Source organism: Mesocricetus auratus, unplaced genomic scaffold (assembly GCF_017639785.1).
Source record: "Mesocricetus auratus isolate SY011 unplaced genomic scaffold, BCM_Maur_2.0 Super-Scaffold_15014, whole genome shotgun sequence".
Classification (NCBI taxonomy): domain Eukaryota; kingdom Metazoa; phylum Chordata; class Mammalia; order Rodentia; family Cricetidae; genus Mesocricetus; species Mesocricetus auratus.
This window is the reverse complement of record NW_024429186.1, coordinates 29,402,172-29,420,480: the sequence shown is the minus strand read 5'-3', so window position 1 is coordinate 29,420,480 and position 18,309 is coordinate 29,402,172. Positions and strand designations below refer to the sequence as shown.

General features: G+C 41.6%; 2 long non-coding RNA genes across 2 annotated transcripts in view; both read left to right on the top strand.

The window, feature by feature from the left end:
* The window catches only part of LOC110343510, an 83,498-nt gene extending 78,952 nt beyond the window's left edge, over positions 1 to 4,546 (top strand). Inside the window, exons 4-5 of the long non-coding RNA XR_002385813.2 lie at positions 3,599 to 3,648; positions 4,506 to 4,546. This is a non-coding gene — a long non-coding RNA (uncharacterized LOC110343510). The remainder of the gene's footprint in view (positions 1 to 3,598; positions 3,649 to 4,505) is intronic.
* Positions 4,547 to 4,584: 38 nt separating this feature from the next.
* On the top strand, positions 4,585 to 16,417 carry LOC121139463. Its single transcript, XR_005876419.1, has 3 exons — positions 4,585 to 4,623; positions 9,449 to 9,528; positions 15,592 to 16,417. It is a non-coding gene; the product is annotated as an uncharacterized LOC121139463 (long non-coding RNA).
* The last annotated feature ends 1,892 nt before the right edge of the window (positions 16,418 to 18,309 follow it).

The following is an 18,309-nucleotide window of genomic DNA, read 5'->3' as shown; positions in this document are numbered from 1 at the left end:
TATGTGCATATGTGTGTAGGAAGGTGTGTGTGTGTATGTTGATAAGGGCTGAGACAATCACACTTCGTCATTGTAAATTCATCAAGAAATAAATAGGTGACTTATAGCTTTGGGCGATTAATTCTGCATCCTTCTCCAACATCACCTTAGTTGCAGAACAAAAACACGTTTTTTGATGAATTATCATCTTTAGGCATTTGGAATATAAACCAGCTCCTTGGGTTCCTAATTTTGTTATGAGAAAATAATAACAGTTTAGGATGCAATTCACAGGCAGCCTATAGCTGGGGTCAACCCTCCAACTGTTGGTTTATGATGTCCTTCAATGAATCATTATCAGAATAGATATTTTTAGCTTCCCTCAGTGCCACAGGAAGAAGACAAACTCTGAATGTTGGGATTAAATTTGATGATGGTACCAGTAAAAGGCTTTTGAGTTAGGGTGGCTAGTACCTTCTGTTCTTCATGTGGCAGGCTCTTGTTTAGCCTGCAAGATTCATAACTCTCCCAGGTTCAGAAATCATGCTGTCCTCTGTCTTCTGCGGCCCAGGGGACAGCCTTCTCTCATTGTGGGTCTTGCTTTAGGTTAAACTCCTTTCCATGTCACATTCAGCTCTGTCAGTCAGGGAGTTCCTGCAAGGCACAAATGAGGTTTTGGACAACTTTGCTTGCTTAGGTTTTGATGCTGGGGAGGAGATGCCACTGAATGGTTTCCCAGCTTTCTTGGGCACTTGGCATATATTCTGGTACCCAATTCTTAACAGCATCCTGCAAGAGAACTTATCCTGTCCCACATAAGAGTAAATGAGGATTCAGAAATTAAAAGTAACATGTTTCTTTTTACTAGTAAGGTCACAGCTAGGGTTTGGGTTCCCATCTCACTCTAGGGCTTCTGCCTGCTTCATTTCTTCTCTCTTTTTTCCCTCTGTTTTTTACTTCTGGTTGAGGGAATAGGTAAGAGCATGGGATCAACCCTGACAATTAAGGGCCCACCTGTATGGCTTCCAGTTTCAGCATCATCACACATATGGGTGTGTGTCCCTGGGCATATGCCTTAGTTTCTAGCTTAGTCTCTTCATTCGTCAGATTCAATAACAATAGTGTTTTTCTTTGGGGTGTAGTGTGGATTAAATGAGATGATAGGACAAAAATACCTCAGAGCAGTGTCTGGTAGTAGGTAAATATGTATTGTTGCTATTAAAATTTTCTCATTAAGACACATCACATGGCTTACCTAGTTACCCATCTTCTTTCTGGACTATGCTGCCTATGGTGTTGAATATGAATGAATCAGGGTAATAGCTGAGTGTGTGGCAGGAAGCTGACTCTCCTTTCATGTGGGTTTACCAGATAGCCTTGGCACACATAAATGATGCATCAACCTGTGTCGTTTGTCCTTCCTCTGAGCTTATGAGGGTAATGAAAGATCATGATCTGAAGTCTGTAGCAGTTCGCATTCATTACTGAGTAGAACATGGTCTAACATGTAGCCCCAGCATGAATCTCTGAAACATCTGCCCTGTTTGATGTTATCCCTGTAATATTCATCTCCTACTTGCAAAATCCCATGAAACGGTATAGCAAGGTGGTTCCAAGTAAGGCCGCTGGAGCAAGACCTCCTGGGTCTGAATCTTAACTGTGTCACTTGAAACCTTGAACAAGTTGTTTGATTTCTCTGAATTATTGTTGCATTACCTGTGAAACAGGTATATAATTCATAATTATGTATTTAATAATATGGTGGTATATTACTGTGAGAATTAAATAACTTTAACATGAATTAAATGGATTTGATAAATCAGTGTTTACCATATTACAAGAACTCTGTAAATGCTGATTGCTGTTATAATTGTTGGTATAACTGGGAAGGAGCTCAGAAAGTTTGCTGTGTAAGTAAGCAGAGAGGAGCCTGTCTGAAGGCTAGGTCTGGTAGAGTGGGGCAAAGCCAATTCCATTCCTTCTCCCACATTCATTCCACAGATAAATCATCACACTATAAAGAATCAAGGACCGGGGTAGGGAGAGAACAAATCCAGGAGCAGCCTTTGACCCATGGAAATTTGATGCCTTGGGATATCTGTCACTCACCTGGTGCTGTCACCATGGGAACATGACAGGGCTGTTCCCTGCTGTCCATGCTAAGATTGCATGGCATACAAAGTTACTTTTGCTTCAAGGTAGTCTTACACCAAGTATAAAATAATTCTGACTTTTGAACAATTTCAGGCTAATGAGTATCATGACCTGGGTGGAAGGCCTGGTTGGCTGCTGTCTTCTGGGTGTGTCTGTCTTAAGGGTACCTTTATTATTTATTCTACAGACAGATCTCTGGGGATGAGATAACTCAGTGTGTTAAGGTGCTAACCGTGCAAGCCTGAGGATCTGGATTCAATCCTCAGTATCCACACTGGAGGAGCAGAACTGACTCCTGAAAGTTGTCCTCTGGCCTCCACATGTATGCATTCATGCAAGAATACACTCATGCACATGCACACACACACTAAAACCTGGAAAAAGAAACTCTTATAGGTATATTCTTACTGTAAAAGAGGGATTGAGAAACAAAAATGTAATTGGCTGTTTCAGAGACTACATCACAATAAAAATCATAAAATGCAGATATATAATTGACAGCTGAACAAAAATACAAGATAAAATACAAGCTATTAATAGGATAAACTTACAAAAAATAAACACATGATCAAAATTAAAATCCATAAACATGTATCACAGTGGATGGTAACTATGTGTACCTAGCTTTATAACCATCTGAAATGCCATGACTGGTGATATTTTAGGGGGGTCAAAATACATTTGGATCACCACCCCTTAAGTAGTTGTTCAAAGAGCTAAGATCTTCAGAAATTTTTTAAATCTTTCTTGAGCATATAAAAAGGAAATCTCTTCATTTATTGAGAAAATTTCAACATGCTTATGAATATGCACAATGCTTTCAGAATTAATCTTGGGAGAATGTACTATTACAGAGTCAATTTTTCAAAAAGGCAAAAGGAGCTAATTAGAAACCCTCACGAATCCCTACACAATCTATACATCCAGTACTGGGAAATATGTGAAGATGAAATTCATGGCAAAAGGAGTTTAAAGAAAATAATGCTGACAATTTAAACTACCAAGAAGAAAACTCGCTCATTATGGTGATAAAAATATCTGAAGGAAACAATGTAACAGAGGGAAGAGGTATTTTGCCCACTTTTTCATGAAGTTTACTCCACTGTGCCTGGTGGGGCAGCTCAGTTTGCATCGTGACGAGCCAGGAAGCAAAAGGGGGATGCTGGCACTTTGGGGATTCTTTTATTTTCCCCCTTTTACTCTACCCAGGGCCCTGGCCCGTCCATATTCCTCCCTCAGTTGATCCTGTCTGGAGTCAGACATATCCAGAGGTGTGCCTCATCCATCTGCCAGGTGATTCTAGGTCCAGTTGATGAAGATTTTGCTGTCACCTGACATAAAAGGATATTCTATGGATTGACCATAGACACTTACATGGAGGTTCATAAGAGTTGGATGATACCAATGCCCTTTAACTGTGGTTTGAAGCTTGCCCTTTAACAACTAACTACTCTTTGTCTTTCAGAGCAAGGCTTTTCTTGGAGAGTGTGTTCATAGTCTCCTCCTCATTTCATGGTGAGGCTGTTTTGGAAATTCTTTTGCAACTTGGTATACTGTGAGCATTTCCTATTAAATGTGTCCATAGTCTCTACTATGCTTTGGTGTTATTTTAGCTACATGGGAATTCATTCTACATGCACTCATATACAGGCAGCAGATTTTATGGGAACAATGCTGGTGATTGGATGACAACACCCTTGTGTAAGCATTTTCTCATCCTACTGTGCATGTAATTACTTTGCAACCAGTCAGTACTTTTGCTCTCTTCTTCAAACAAACGCTGCTTTAATTCCACAGAAGCTTCTGGAACTTCATCAGCTGGAAGATACATTTTGAAACTAACATTTTTGTTATCCCTATATTGTAGTGCAATCCATGCACTTGTTTGACTCCTTTTACCCGATGCACTGTGCTGAATGGGGGAAAATGCTTCACTGATAACACCTCGGAATCTCACCCTTGAGAACCTTGGTACCAAATCTGTCATTGTGATTTGGGGATTCAGTTAAAATTTCAAATAAGTATGTATCAAGTGCTTTGCTTTTTCCAGTCATGAATACACTAAAAAGCAGATACCTTCTTGAGTTTTCTGACCCAAGAGGGCCATGGATTGTATGTACTTAGTAAAACCAATAGAAAAAGTTTTGAAAAGCCATCTCTTAGCTGAAGTCAAATGTGTGCTACTGGTTTTTCTGCTAGTTTAGTGGTAAATGTAAGATGTATGTTCTTGACAGTGAAATCACTAACCAAGAATAAGTCACAAGTGATCATGTTCCAAACATGGGGGAGTTTTCCTTCCCCATCTTTGGTTAGGAAACACTTTTGAGTTTATGATTTCTTCTTTGTTTCTTTTTCTTCACTTTTTCCCCCAGACAGGATCTTCCTATATAGTCCTGGATGTCCTGAAATGGAACTCATTATGTATACCAGACTGGCCCCAAACTCACAGAGTTATACCTTTCTTCTGCTTCCCAAGTTCTGGGATTAAAGGTATGTGCCACTACACCCCTCATGGGTTTCTTTTTAATTTTTCCATAAATGAAATTTCTGGAGCAAACATGGATAGCTGTGAAGGTATGGAGGCAATTGAGTAATCATATAATTGAATAACCTTGCTTCTATCTTGTGTACAATGAAAAGTACACCAGTCTTTTTCACATAACTCAACCTTATTATTCCTTTTACGTTTTGAAACTGTTTTTGTTTTTGGAATTTTCAGCATTCAGAATTTTAATTAAGGAGGGTGGCTTTTGAGTGTTTGATTCTTAGAGATGCCTGATTTTGGGTGGGGATTTAATCTTTCCAATTTTGACATTTGAGGTATGGCATTTGGGATTATGACTTCCTAGGCTTCAAACACTGGAGGCAGTGCTACAGCCGGGCACGAAGCCTCTTCCAGGCCTGTGTGATCACCAGGGAGGACAGTGGTTTACTAGACCAGTGTTCATCGTGGATGGTATTCCTGTTGAGGAAAGGGAAGCCCAGGCTGGCTAAGCACGGAGATCCAGAGTTCCGTGTGGTTTACTAGACCAGTGTTCATCATGGATGGCATTCCTGTTGAGGAAATGAAGCCCAAGCTGAGATCCAGAGTTCTGTGTGTGTGTGTGTGTGTGTGTGTGTGCGCGCGTGCGCGCGCATGCACCTACATACAAGCTGTGTATGTGTGTGTTTGTGTGGGTACATGCATATGTACACGTGCATGTGGGGGCTAGAAGTCAACATTGTCTGTCTGCTTCAATCATTCTCAAACTTGTTTTTTGAGACAGACTTTTTCATTGACCTAAGACTCATCAGTTAGGTAGGCAGGCTGGTCAATGAACTCTAGGAATAATCATGTCTCTGTTCACGCTACTCTGGGGTTGAAAGTATACATTGTTACACTAGGCTTTTATGACGGTGCTACGAATCCAAACTCAAGTCCTTATGACAAAGATTTACCAACTGATTCATCTCCCTAGGCTACTAGTTCTCAACCTTCTTAATTCTGTGATTTTTAATTCAGTTCTTCATGTTGTGATGACCCCCAACCATAAATTATTTTCATTGCTACTTCATAACTGTAATTTTGCCACTGTTATGAATCATAATGTAAATGTCACTGTTTTCTGATAGTCTTAAGCACCCTATGTGAAAAGGTTGTTGTTGTTGTTGTTTTTAATCCCCAAAGGGGTTGAGACCCACAGGTTGAGAACTACTGCCCTAGCTCCTTGGAACTCTTATTTAAACATATTTAATTGGCAAACTCAAGAATTGGGAATAAACTTGCTACTGATGCCAGTTACCCTCCTACTGCATAACATTCATTTTATAAGCAGACCTTTCCCAGCAGTCCCTGCGTTATTTATGGGAATGAGTTCTTACGGGTAATGGTGTTGATGGGGGTCATCAAATAAGCAACTGATTTTGCCCTTTTTGTTGGCTTAAATAAAGACATATTTGGGCAAAATCAACCTAATTTCTCCCTGAGTGAAATAATAACAACTATAAAATATGCTTTGTGATTTTGTGTGAGGAGAATATTTTCCATACTCTGGGTATGTACAGATTGCTACAGGTCAGCACCATTACGTATAATGCTAAAAATGCAGATGGCTAGGCTCCATACTGACAGTCCAGATGGGAGTTGATGACCTGTATGTGTGGTGAGTCTGAACTGGATAATAGGTAACTCACCTTAAGATCAGAGAAGCAAGGTACCATGGTTGACTTAACATCCATCAGTGACTTTGCATGGTGTTTGGAAAGTTCCTATAGTCACCCATGCCCTGCCAATCTCTTTGGTCCCCATATGCCTCATTTACTCATTATGTTCCAGCCAAACTTTGAAGAATATTTTTTACATGCAATGCCAAGGGCCTTACCAGGTCTGTTTCCTTTGCTTGGAGACTTCTACTATCTTCTCAAATGGTCTCCTTCCTACTTCATTCCTATCCCTTTCAAAGCTGAAAGGAAGCCCAGGTTTTTTTCTCCTAATGTGAGTCTTGCCGTCCTTTGAGGGCCAGTACCCAGGTTCTGTGACTGCTGTTCCTAGATGTAGGATCTATAGTAGAAATATGGAGGAAGACCTGGAGCCTAGTTAAAACCATCACAGTCTTCAGAAGGGTAAGGGAGGAGAGGCCAGTGGGATCTCCCCAAAGAATCAGTTGTCTCCAAGGTTCTTTAAATTTGGGTGATATTGGCCTTAGTTGCATTGTAGCTATAAGTCTGGGAGTTGTCTGTGATTGGGAGCTAGGGACAGGGAGTGAGGAAGGGTCTACAGTTAATAACAATTAATTTGAGCAGTCTGAACTCCCAGTGTCTGTTAGCACTTACCTTTGCTTTTAATTAACATTCATGCAAATATTCCTTGTTGTGTGTGTGTGCATAAACACATGTGTATGGGTGTGTGTGTACTGCGAGTTCACAGAACAGTTGAGAGAACATATCTCAGAACTTCAGAATGGTCTGGGTGAATACATATGAAGTGTCTATAGTTCTGCTACTTAGCTGGCTCTAGGTATTTATCTGTTAGCTGCACCATCCATTGGTTTATCTGGATCTATGATGGGACAAACAGTTCATTTTCACACCGCTGGCCTTCTTGTGCTTGTAGAGGAGGTAGGTGAATAGTGAAAGTATGTGTCATCATAACAAGGTGACTTCTTTCTGTTCTTTAATTTCTGAATCTTGAATCTACTTTCTTTGACATCCTTGACCCCCATGTCTCCCCAGCTCAAGAAACAAGGGTAAAACAATTCTTTAGTTCTCTCTCCTGACTTCCTACTCTAGAAGGGGTTGTCTAATAATACTCTTCCTGTCTTATTTTTATTGATTATTGGTTTTTCAAGAGAGGGTTTGGCTGTCCTGGAACTTACTCTATAGACCAGGGTGGCCTTGAACTCATGAAGACCCACCAGCCTCTGCCTCAAATTGCTGGGGTTAAAGGCCATGTGTCACCACTGCCTGGCTCCTATCTTTTCTTGATAGTGCTCTGGGTCCTTACCACATTTCTGGTCATTATTTTAGTTGCATGAGTATGTATTTATCTCTTTCCTGAACTAGCTAGCAAACAGCATAACTAGATGATCTCATTTACTTGTGCACTAACCACTTCCCCAGGACATTACAAAAGGTACCTGCTTCTCATGAACTGCTTGCTGAATGAGGAGAGGGATGAATGAGTGAAGAATTTGTCCTTATAGAGTCAATGGGAATTTAATGAAAGACAGGGAGTCACTAAAGAGAAGGGAAGTCATACAGGTAAAAATCTCTAAAAGAAATGATGTCCAGCATCTTTGGAGTTTGTTGGATAATTTGTTGGTGAAAACACTGGGTTCGTGTAGGGGCAGAGAGAGAATCCTCACGAAAGTAGTAGGGAACATCATTTGTTGAGCAATATAGATAACCACTGGGAGTTTCTGAAGAGAGGATGGATAAAACCAGTGGGGAGGCCCAGTGTCATGGTATGTGTCTGGCTTCATTTGTAAGGTGCTGATGCATGAGGGTTGTGAATTTGAGGTCAGCCTGAGTTGCATAGTGACATCCTGTGTATACTTGTACATGTGCAAACATGTGTACACACACACACACACACACACACAGAGACAGAGAGAGAGAGAGAGAGAGAGAGAGAGAGAGAGAGAGAGAGAGAGAGAGAGAGAGAGGGAGGGAGGGAGGGAGGGAGGGAGAGGGAGAGGGAGAGGGAGGGGGAGGGGGAGAGGGAGAGGGAGAGGGAGAGGGAGAGGGAGAGGGAGAGGGAGAGGGAGAGCATACATCAATGGTCGTATTCTGGAGGCACAGGGAGAATCCAGACCCAGAGGAAAGAAGAAGCTGCTGCAATGGCCTAGGCAGGAAGTGTCTATGTTCCAGGCAAACATAGTGACAGTAGGAGGAAAGAGGGAGAAACAGATGCAAGATACATCAAAAGGAACAGGGGGCAGACTTGAGTTAGGCGGCTGATTGGGTGTCGGGGAGAGGGAGTTTCTCAGCCATTCAAGGTAAATGTTCACCACCCCCCATAGCTACCCTCAGGCTCAATGGCAGGAGTGCTTGAGTGACAGAGCTGGTGTGATCCGTGGCTGGAAGCATCTGCAGACAGTAATGAAGTACAGGCAGCTGAATATGAATGGGGAAAATTTTGTATCACTAAACAGTTCTATTGCGACATGCGGAAGGAAGCAGGCATTTATTTTGTTTAAAAAAATCGGCTGGGAACATGGTGCCCCATCCCTTCCAGTGGTTGAATGATACTGAAGGCATTTGCTCCCATCCACCCTCTTGTGGGCTACATTTTCATGAAAAGAGGATTAAAATAATGGCCAGAAGCAGCTATGTGTGGTTTTCTTTGGTTTCTTTTGAACATTAGATCAGCTTGAACTTTGGTTATATCTAAGATAGGATATGCTGTTCTGATATATATATATATATATGTATATATATATATATATATATATATATATATATATATATAAACTTTAGAGAGGTTTACTAAAAAGAGAAGGATAGGACAGGAAGGGTTACATTGAGGTGGAGTTGGAAGGCAGATTGGAGGAGGGAATATGGGCATGGATAAATAACACTAAACACATTTCAAAAAAGTAATATGGAAACTTACTATTATAGCAGTGTGTGTGTGTGTTTGTGTGTGTGTGTGTGTGTGTGTGTGTGTGTGTGTGTGTGTGTACATAGAGTTACCCTATGATAGAGCAAGAATACCCTGCTGGATACCACAGGCTGATGAATAAAAAACCCAGATCTTTTGGAGTTGTTAACCAATAAGGACCTATAGACTCTCAAACATTACAGACTATCTCCAATGTTATTTGTTCTTCCCCAGAACTTGACAGGAAGACTTTATTGCTGAAGATACCAAATACTTTCATATAGAACATGGAGAAATCCAACTGGTACTGACCTGTAAGTTTCATCCCTATGGGATAGCTTTTTTAAAATATACATTTTATTTAAATTAGAAACAATCTTATTTTACATATCAATCTCAGTTTCCTCTCCCTCTTGTTTTCCCATCCTCCCACAATCCCATCCCCCTTCCACTCCCCAGGGAAGGTGAAGCCTTCCATGAGGGATCATCAAAATCTGTCAAGTCATTTGGGGCAGAGCCTAGGCCTTCCCCTGTGTATCTAGGCTAAGAGTGTATTCCTCCATGGGGTATGGGCTTCCGAAGTCCGTTTGTGTACTAGGGATACATCCTGGTTCCACTGTCAAAGGCCCAATAGACTGTCCAGTCCTCCTAGCTGACACCCACGTTCAGGATACCTGGTTTGGTCCTATGTATAGGGCAGGAGATTCTATACACACTTTTTGAGGACAAAAGTAATTGTCAGTCCTACCCAGCTGAATCCTGTGAACTACAAAATGTCTAGCCTGGCAAGATATGTCTGCTGGTGCAACAGTGGCATGAATGTCATGAGAGTAACCAGCCACTCTTTGCCTGAATTTAAATATGGTTCCATGTGATGAAACCCAGATCTGGAACCATTATCAGGCTAAGAACCTGGGGCTAGACATTCATAGGCCCTAGTGAAGAACCCATGACTGTTACTCTGATAAATGGACATATATTAAATAGAATATAAATGGTTTGTTGCTGTAGTCATATGTTAATGCATTGCTCAACCCTCGTTAGAGAGACTTTGCAGCTACTCTGATGTTTTCAGAGATGTTGATTCTTCATCTTCTGTTTGCAACCAGTGTTGATTAACACTGTAATTCACAACAAGACAAGGTGCAGAGAGTGAAGGACTTCAGAATGCTCAGTTAAATGGAACACCTATAATCAAAACAAATACTCATTCTAAGGCTCAGAGTTTGTTGTAGAATTGGGAACCAGGTAAGATCTGGAGGTGGTGTGTGACTATAAGGAAATAGTATCTTCTGAACATGACCGGGCAGTTGTGCATATGAGCTCAGCAGTTCTCAGCAGTTATGACAGTATGCACAAGACCCATGAGAGATTAAGCAAGACTAAAATCCAGCATGGAGAGGGAAAGTGAGCACTCCTACCTGAGTAGTGGTAAGTCAACCATACTCCAGGGGAAGGCCATACACCCAAGACTACATATAGGTAGCACAAATAGGACTTGGTAGACTGAATAACGAAGATACAAAATTGGGCAGGTAGGATACATATGGGAGGAGCTGGGGTGCATATAATCAGAACACATTGTGTGAAATTCTGAAAAAATCCAATAAAAATAAGTTGGTAAAAGGTGTAATTGTAAAATTATGTGTCATATCCTCAGAAACTGTAGGAACTTTTACGATTTGATTGTCCTCAGTCTCCACTGGTAAATATTCTGGTCTGCCTGGGGTGAGACAACAGTGTTTATTTCTGGATTAATCTGTGATGGCAAACAGGATCTATTGATGGGGGCTTTGATCACTATGAGTGATGTGGGGATGGTTTATGGATTTTATGTAGCTTTGGAGGCAAAGCTATCTCTTTTTCCCTCCTGAGTTTCCATAGTAAACAATGTCCTATTTCTGTATTAACTGCTTTTCCTATTGCTGTGACAAAATCCCTGACAAAGGCAGCTTAAGGAAGGAAAGGAGTGTTTTGGCTGCCATTTTAGGGGAGGATACTTTCCACCAAGACAGGGTAAACATGACAGCAGGAGCATGAGACTGATGGTCACATTGCCTCTGAAATCAAGAAACACTGAGCAACAATGCTACTAGCACTCATGATTTTATCCCACTTAGAACCACAGTCCATGGAACTATGCTGCTCACATTCAGGGAGAGTCTTCTAATACCATTTAAGCCTCTCTGGAATCATCCTGATAGGCACAGCGCACCCTCACAGGTACCCCCTCATCCTCACAGGCACCCCTGCATTGTCACAGGCACCCCCACATCCTCAAGGCACTCCACAGATTTGTTCCCTAGGTGACTCTTTTTTATATTTTATTTTTAAATTTAAATTAGAAACAAGGTTGCTTCACATGTCAATTCCAGGTCCCTCTCATTTTCCCTCCCCTTCTCTTGTGCCCTCCCACCAATCCCTCCAATATCCCCTCATTTTTCCAGGGAGGGTGAGGCCCTCCATGGGGGTGTCCATAATCTGTCATTTCATCCAAGGCAGGGCCTAGACCCTCCCCCAAGAGTTCAGGGTGAGAGTGCATCTCTCATTGTTGGATGGGTGTCCAAAGTCCATTTGTATACTCAGGATAAATACTGATCTACTACCCAAGGCTCAATAGATTACCTAGGCCTCCTCACTGACACCCACATTCAGGGTATCTGGATCAGTCCCATGCTGGATTCCCAGGCATCAGTCTGGGATTCAAAAATTAACTCTTGTCAGGTCAGCTATTTCTGGGGGTTAAACCAGCCCAGTATTGACCTCTTTGCTCATCAGTCCTCCCTCTCTGTCACTTGCTTTCTTGAGTTCAGCTCAGTGTTTAGCTGTGGGAGTCTGCCTCTTCTTCCATCAGCCACTGAATGAAGGTTTTGTTTCCCAGACTCTCTGGCCATGCTGGCACTCCCCCAGATCTATGTCTAAAATCCATATATGGGAGAGTACATGCCATGTTTCTCTTTTTGTGACTGGATTACCTCACTCAGGATGGTTTCTTCTAGTGCCATCCATTTGCCTTCAAATTTCAGGATTCCATTTTTTTTTCTGCTGAATAGTACTCCATTGTGTAAATGTACCACATTTTCTCTATCTACTCTTCGTTTGAGGGGCATCTAGGTTGCTTCCAAGTTCTGGCTACTACAAATAATGCTGCTATGAACATAGTGGAACAGACGTCCTTGTTGTATGAATGGGCATCTTTTGGATATATGTTCTAGGTGACTTTTAAGTTTTACCAGATTGAGGATCACCTGCATTACCTGTTTATTAAGCAGAACTACAGACTTTCTCTTTTTCATAGACTGAGTATATTTGTCTCCCTCTTCCACGAGGTGATATGTGGGGTTAATGCAATTTTGTTGTAAATTTGATATTGCTTCAGATAAGCAATAGAGCATCATGGTTAAGAAGCCCAGAAAGAGGAAATGGAGAGGTGGTGTTATGGCTATCAGGGATAGGTAAGTTAATGTCCCATATGGTTAACAGCTCCCTTGAATTTCACTGGGGGGGGGGTAGAACTGGAGTGAAAGTTGGTGGATATGTTAACCCAACTGTGCCACTCACTGCACAGTGTGATCATGTAGCTAATACTGTATCATATAACTTAAATACATTAAATATCATTTGTAAATTATACCTCATAAAATCTTAAAACATCCCCAAAAGATAAACAGCAGACCAGGAAGGATTTGAACTCAAGAAGTCCATCTCCAAGACCCTCTACTGCATACATCTTTATATGTGTCTGCTAGGGCTGCCAACACAGAAGGCCACAGACTGGGTGGCTTTGCCAACACAGATTCACTTTCTTACAGTCTTCAGCTCTAAATCTAAGATCAAGGCTTCAATCAGTTTGATTTCTTTGCGGGTTCCACTCTTTAATTTGCAGATGGTGGCTTTTTCACTGGCCTCTCACATGATCTCCTTCTATATAGACAACTCCTTGGTCATTACTCTTCTTAAAAGGGCTCTAATCCTATGGGACAAATGCCACACATGCCCTTACCATCTGTTTGACATTAATTATCTTCTTAAAGGTGGTATCAAATATTGTTACACTGAGGATTAGAGTTTCAGCAGTGAGTTTTGAAAGAATACTACTCAGCTTATGCATTTATTGAGAAGAACAAATGAGATTGCCTTGGGGGAAGAACACACCTACTGTGTGGCCCACAGTTACTGCATGAAGCTACTGCTGCTGTTACTATGAAATCCTTTGATGTACGCATATAAAACTGACTGTCGCAAGGTGCTATGAACTCTCATTGCATGTGGCAACACAGTCCTTTCCCCTGCAACTAGTATGCACACAAGTGCATGTACCTCTCCAACAATGCACCAAGAAACCTTAGGATACCTTCAACCATCTCATTTATCTGAATAATAATATGCTTCCCACTCCTGGATGCAGTCAACTTTACAGACAGTTTCTATTCAGGTGTATTCCTGATTATTAATATCCCACATTTGAAGAATAGAAGGGCAAAAATATGAATACGCTGAACATGAAGATAAGATATATCCTGATGCTTTTGAAAATCTGGGAGATTCAACATGGGAAGGGATATTTATTTTTCTCACACAAGGTTTATTCAGAAATGTCTGTTGTGGGACTATAATATGCACTTGTGTCTTGGTTTTCATGGTACAAAGAGGTTAATGACATAAACAAATCTAAGATTTTGAGATTCAGGTCTCTGTTTAACTTGACCCAGATCTCCAAAGAATTATGAATACTGAGGGAAGTACCCTGGTACTTTGGTGTAATGAGTATTATTTTTTTATATGGTTGTCTCCAGTCATCTTTTGCCTGGATGGCCTTTCTCAAACGGAGATATCCTTATTTAGCCACAAGGGTCATGCTAGCATGCTCTAAACTTTTCTCTCCCCAGGGTGATATTCTAAGTAATTAGTAATCAATGTAACAAGGACACTGACCATTTGGTTGTGAATAACCAGCATAGCTGAACTAATGGACTTTGGAGGAAAGGCATCCCTGGCAAGCCCATCAATCCCTCTTAAGTTAACTCCTGCATAGTTTTCTCTGTTGGTGAAGGGGGTGGCTGTAACTACATGCTATTCCAGGATCTACATTTCAATATCTCTGCCTAGTTTACTATCAAGCATAGTACTGTGTTATAAAGCTATGGGAATTTGGGGATGGGGATGAAGGAAGAGAAACCACATGAAGTCAAAGAGGGATCTTCTGCTTCACTCTTGCCAGTATCAACTTTCTCCTCCTTGGCTGTAGCACTGCAGCCTTTCCTGTGAAATGGTCTGTGTTCTCCATCTTGTTCCCTGGGAACTAAGAGTTTGCTAAATAGATCCATGTATCCTATGGAGTGTCTATGGAGCATCTTGTGTGTATATCAGATACTGTGCTGGGTCCCGGAGGATTTGCAATGAACCAACAGACACAAGTCATCTTCCTATGAAACTTGTATCCAAGGAGACTCCAGTATTTGTACCTAGTTTGTCATCAAGTGTAACATTGTGTTATAAAGCCGTGGGAGTTTGGGGTTGGGCTGAAGGATCAGGAAAAAACTCCATGAGATGAAAGAGAAGGGGTTTCCTTCATAGCTCTTGCCAGCCTCAAGTTTGCACCCTGAGAATCGAGGCATTTTCCTGTGTACCTGTTGATCTGGGTCTTGCTTATCACCCAGAAATGCATACACTGCTTGCCCAATTACATGCTTCACTGCATCCTAGACTTTCTTACCCCATTATGCTATTATAGATAATGATGCTGGATCAAGTCCTGTTGGACTTAAAAAAATAATCCATTCATTTAGTGTGTATGGGAGAGGGTGCATACATGCCACAGTGATCATGTAGAGGTCTGATGATGGGAGATGCCCTTCTGTGTATATGTTTCTCTTATTGGTTGATGAATAAAACACGGATTGGCTGATTGGCCAGGCAGGAAGTATGGGCAAGGCTAGGAGATGAAGATAATTCTGGGAACCGTAGGCAGACAGTTGCCATATAGGCTGCCAAAGGAGTAACAGGTCCAGACCCTTCTCTGGTAAGATAAGACAACATTGAAATACTTAGATTACTAGAAATGGGTTAATAATTAAGACAGAGCTAGACAATAAGAAGCCTAAGCCACCAGCCAACAGTTTTATAACTAATATAGCATCCATGTGCTCATTTGGGGCTGAAGGGTGGTGGGACAAGCTGGGACAAGCTTTAGACCTCCGCAACAGAGGTCTAAAGACAACATACCCAGGCTGTCAGACTTGGAAGCAAGCTCCTTTACCTGTTCAGTCATCTTGTAGGCCCTATATTGTTTCCCAGACTTTTTGTTGGACAGTGTTCTAAGATTCCCTTTCGCAAACCTGACTCTTGATGGGAGGCTCTTTTTTTTTCCTTTTCAGTTTCCATAATCCCTCTGCCAAGAGGAAACGAGAGAGGCAGAACGCACGGCTCAGTATGACTCTCAGTGGAGTTGCTCTGTGTTCTGACTGACACAGAGTCCTGAAGCCTCCTGCTTGGCTTCTTCCACACAGCACATCCTTTCGTACCAGTAGGAACATGTGGACTCGCTCTTCAAACGTGGACCTGAACCAGCTGCTTCCTGTGGGATTCTGTCACGCTTTCCCCTGGGCTTGTTATGTTCTTTCTTTTCTGCTAATTTGTTTCCTAGTTTGAGGTCCTGAATAATGGCTGAATCTGGTTGGAATGCATCTTTTTAAGCTCTTTACAGTCTCCAGCCAAATGTTGCAGGTTAAGAAGTTTGTGCACCAGGTCTGGTGATGCAGGCCAGCAATCCCTGCTGCTCGGGAGGCTGAATTTGGAGGATCGTGATATCAGTCATCCCAAGCAACTTGTGAAACCCTTGCCTCAAAATAAAACCTAAAAGTGGGCTGATATTATAGCTGAGTGGTAGGAGTCAATGCCCAGGGTGGGCAAAAGCTTAGGTTCAATATCTGGTACTGGGGAAAATAATTTTGGGCTTCAAATAAGGGCAACGTCAATCCCAATTGACTAAGGCTAAGAAGGAGACTGCTTTGCAGCTAAGTGGGCTGGACAAAGGTTTAATTGTTACACAAACACAGTGGCCAGGACCTGGGTGAGAAAACTGGGGTCTGTGCTAAGGAAGAAAGGGAGCCTGGAAATGAGGCACAGCCAACAGCTCGGATGCACAGCCACTTATAAACTTCCAAGTGGACAGATGGATGACAAAATAAAAAATTTCTTTTATTTCCTGTTTTCTTCATTTCTGGATGGGACCATGGTTACCTCTTGATTAGCCTATCTTATTGTTAAAAGCAATGACTTTTAATGTGATTATTAAAAAACTTTCAGCTATTAATTTGCATACAACTGCATGGACACTTAGGCAAACAAGGTCTATATTTCACCTGCACAGGAGAAATCTGGAGAGCCAGTGTGGGTTAGCCTGTGATTGGGTGGGAAGCACTCGTTTGGAGTGTCTCTTGGTAGGTACAGTTTACCATATTTCATTATATAAAGTAAATAAGATGATGGAGTAGAATCATTTTCAATTCTTGGAGATGAGATATTTTAAAAGTTAGAGATAAAATATGAATGCATTAATGTCAGTTCTACTGGGGAGCCACAGACTTGCAATTTATCACAGTTCTGGCAAAAGTCAGATTTTAGAGGAATTTTTTCACCTCCTTAAGAGAATTAGCTATCTACACACACTGTAAAAACACATATATTTTGCAAAAGTAAAAGAAACAATAAACAATAATTTTTAGCTAATTAGAATTTTTACTTACGTTACTGTAGATTTAGTTACCTTTATCCTAAAACAAGAGACTTTGTATTTTTAACACAATTATCATTCAGACTTTTAAGTGGACTCAGACAGATATTGACTGTTTGATTGACTGATTTCAGAATATTCTTATTGCCTCTCTCACCCACAGAAAGATCAACTGTGATTCTTAGGATCTGCTTTGGGTAAGGAGGCAGAAGTGACGATCTTCATTGCCTTCCTACTTAGAAAACACCTCGGTATAAGATCAGTCGTCAGCAGGCTAAAGAGCTGCTGAATTACTTCCCTTAATGCTTGTTAAGAGATGACATATGGGGCTGGAGAGATGGCTCAGTGGTTAAGAGCACATGCTACTCTTGTAAAGAAATGCGATCTAAGTCCCAGCACTTACTCAAGAGGATCACAGCCACTTAACAGCCCTAGCTCCAGAGGATCTGATGCCCTTTCCTGGCCTTTATAGGCATTTGTACACACCTGCACATCACTCCCACAGATACAAACACACGTAATTAAAAATCTAAAAATGAAACATATTTTAAAAATATGACTTGTGTGATCTGCCTACCACTAAGCAAGGCATGTAGACAGATGGACATATTTTCTTAAGGCTGGTGGTAGAGTGACAGGGGACATGAAGTTTGATACCCCAGGACTGAAACTCTGCTGTGACCACTTATCAGCTGGGCAACTTGTTCCTTTCTGGCCCAAACTTTTTCACCTGTATTGGGATATAGGAGATGTAGTAGGTAAGACGTCTGATACAGAGTGTGGCACACACTAAATCCCCAATAAATGGATCGCCCCAGAATCTTTGTTTTGTCACTAATACGGATGTGTGTTTCACCTAGACTGTAAAAGACTCACTTGCACATCCCATATCCGAGTCGTGTGGCAGGGTGTGTTCCCGTGTGCTTCTCAGGCCATCCTTTGGGATGCTTGGATTTAGAAGCTTAGTTTTGAGCCTACCTTTCTGAGAGAAGATGCTGGCTAACACTGTATCAAGGGTCATCTGGGGGAAAGCTCAGTTTGCCCTGGGAAGAAGGCAGAGAGAGAGAGAGAGAGAGAGAGAGAGAGAGAGAGAGAGAGAGAGAGAGAGAGAGAGAGAGAGAGAGAGAGAGAGAGAGAGAGAGGGAGGCGGGGGGCGAGCTTTGACTGTTAACTTTCTGACACCAGATGGCTCAGTTGTCTTGAGAAATTGCGACAGGAGTTTTCTAAAGGGCTCTAGCAGTGACTTTGGCCTGCTTTGTGGGCAATTTATCCCTTTCAAGGTTTTGTTGGAACCTGTGGCTTGATCAAGTCTCAGTTCAGGAGGTCACCAACAATGGGGCCTGTTTACTTACAAGAAATA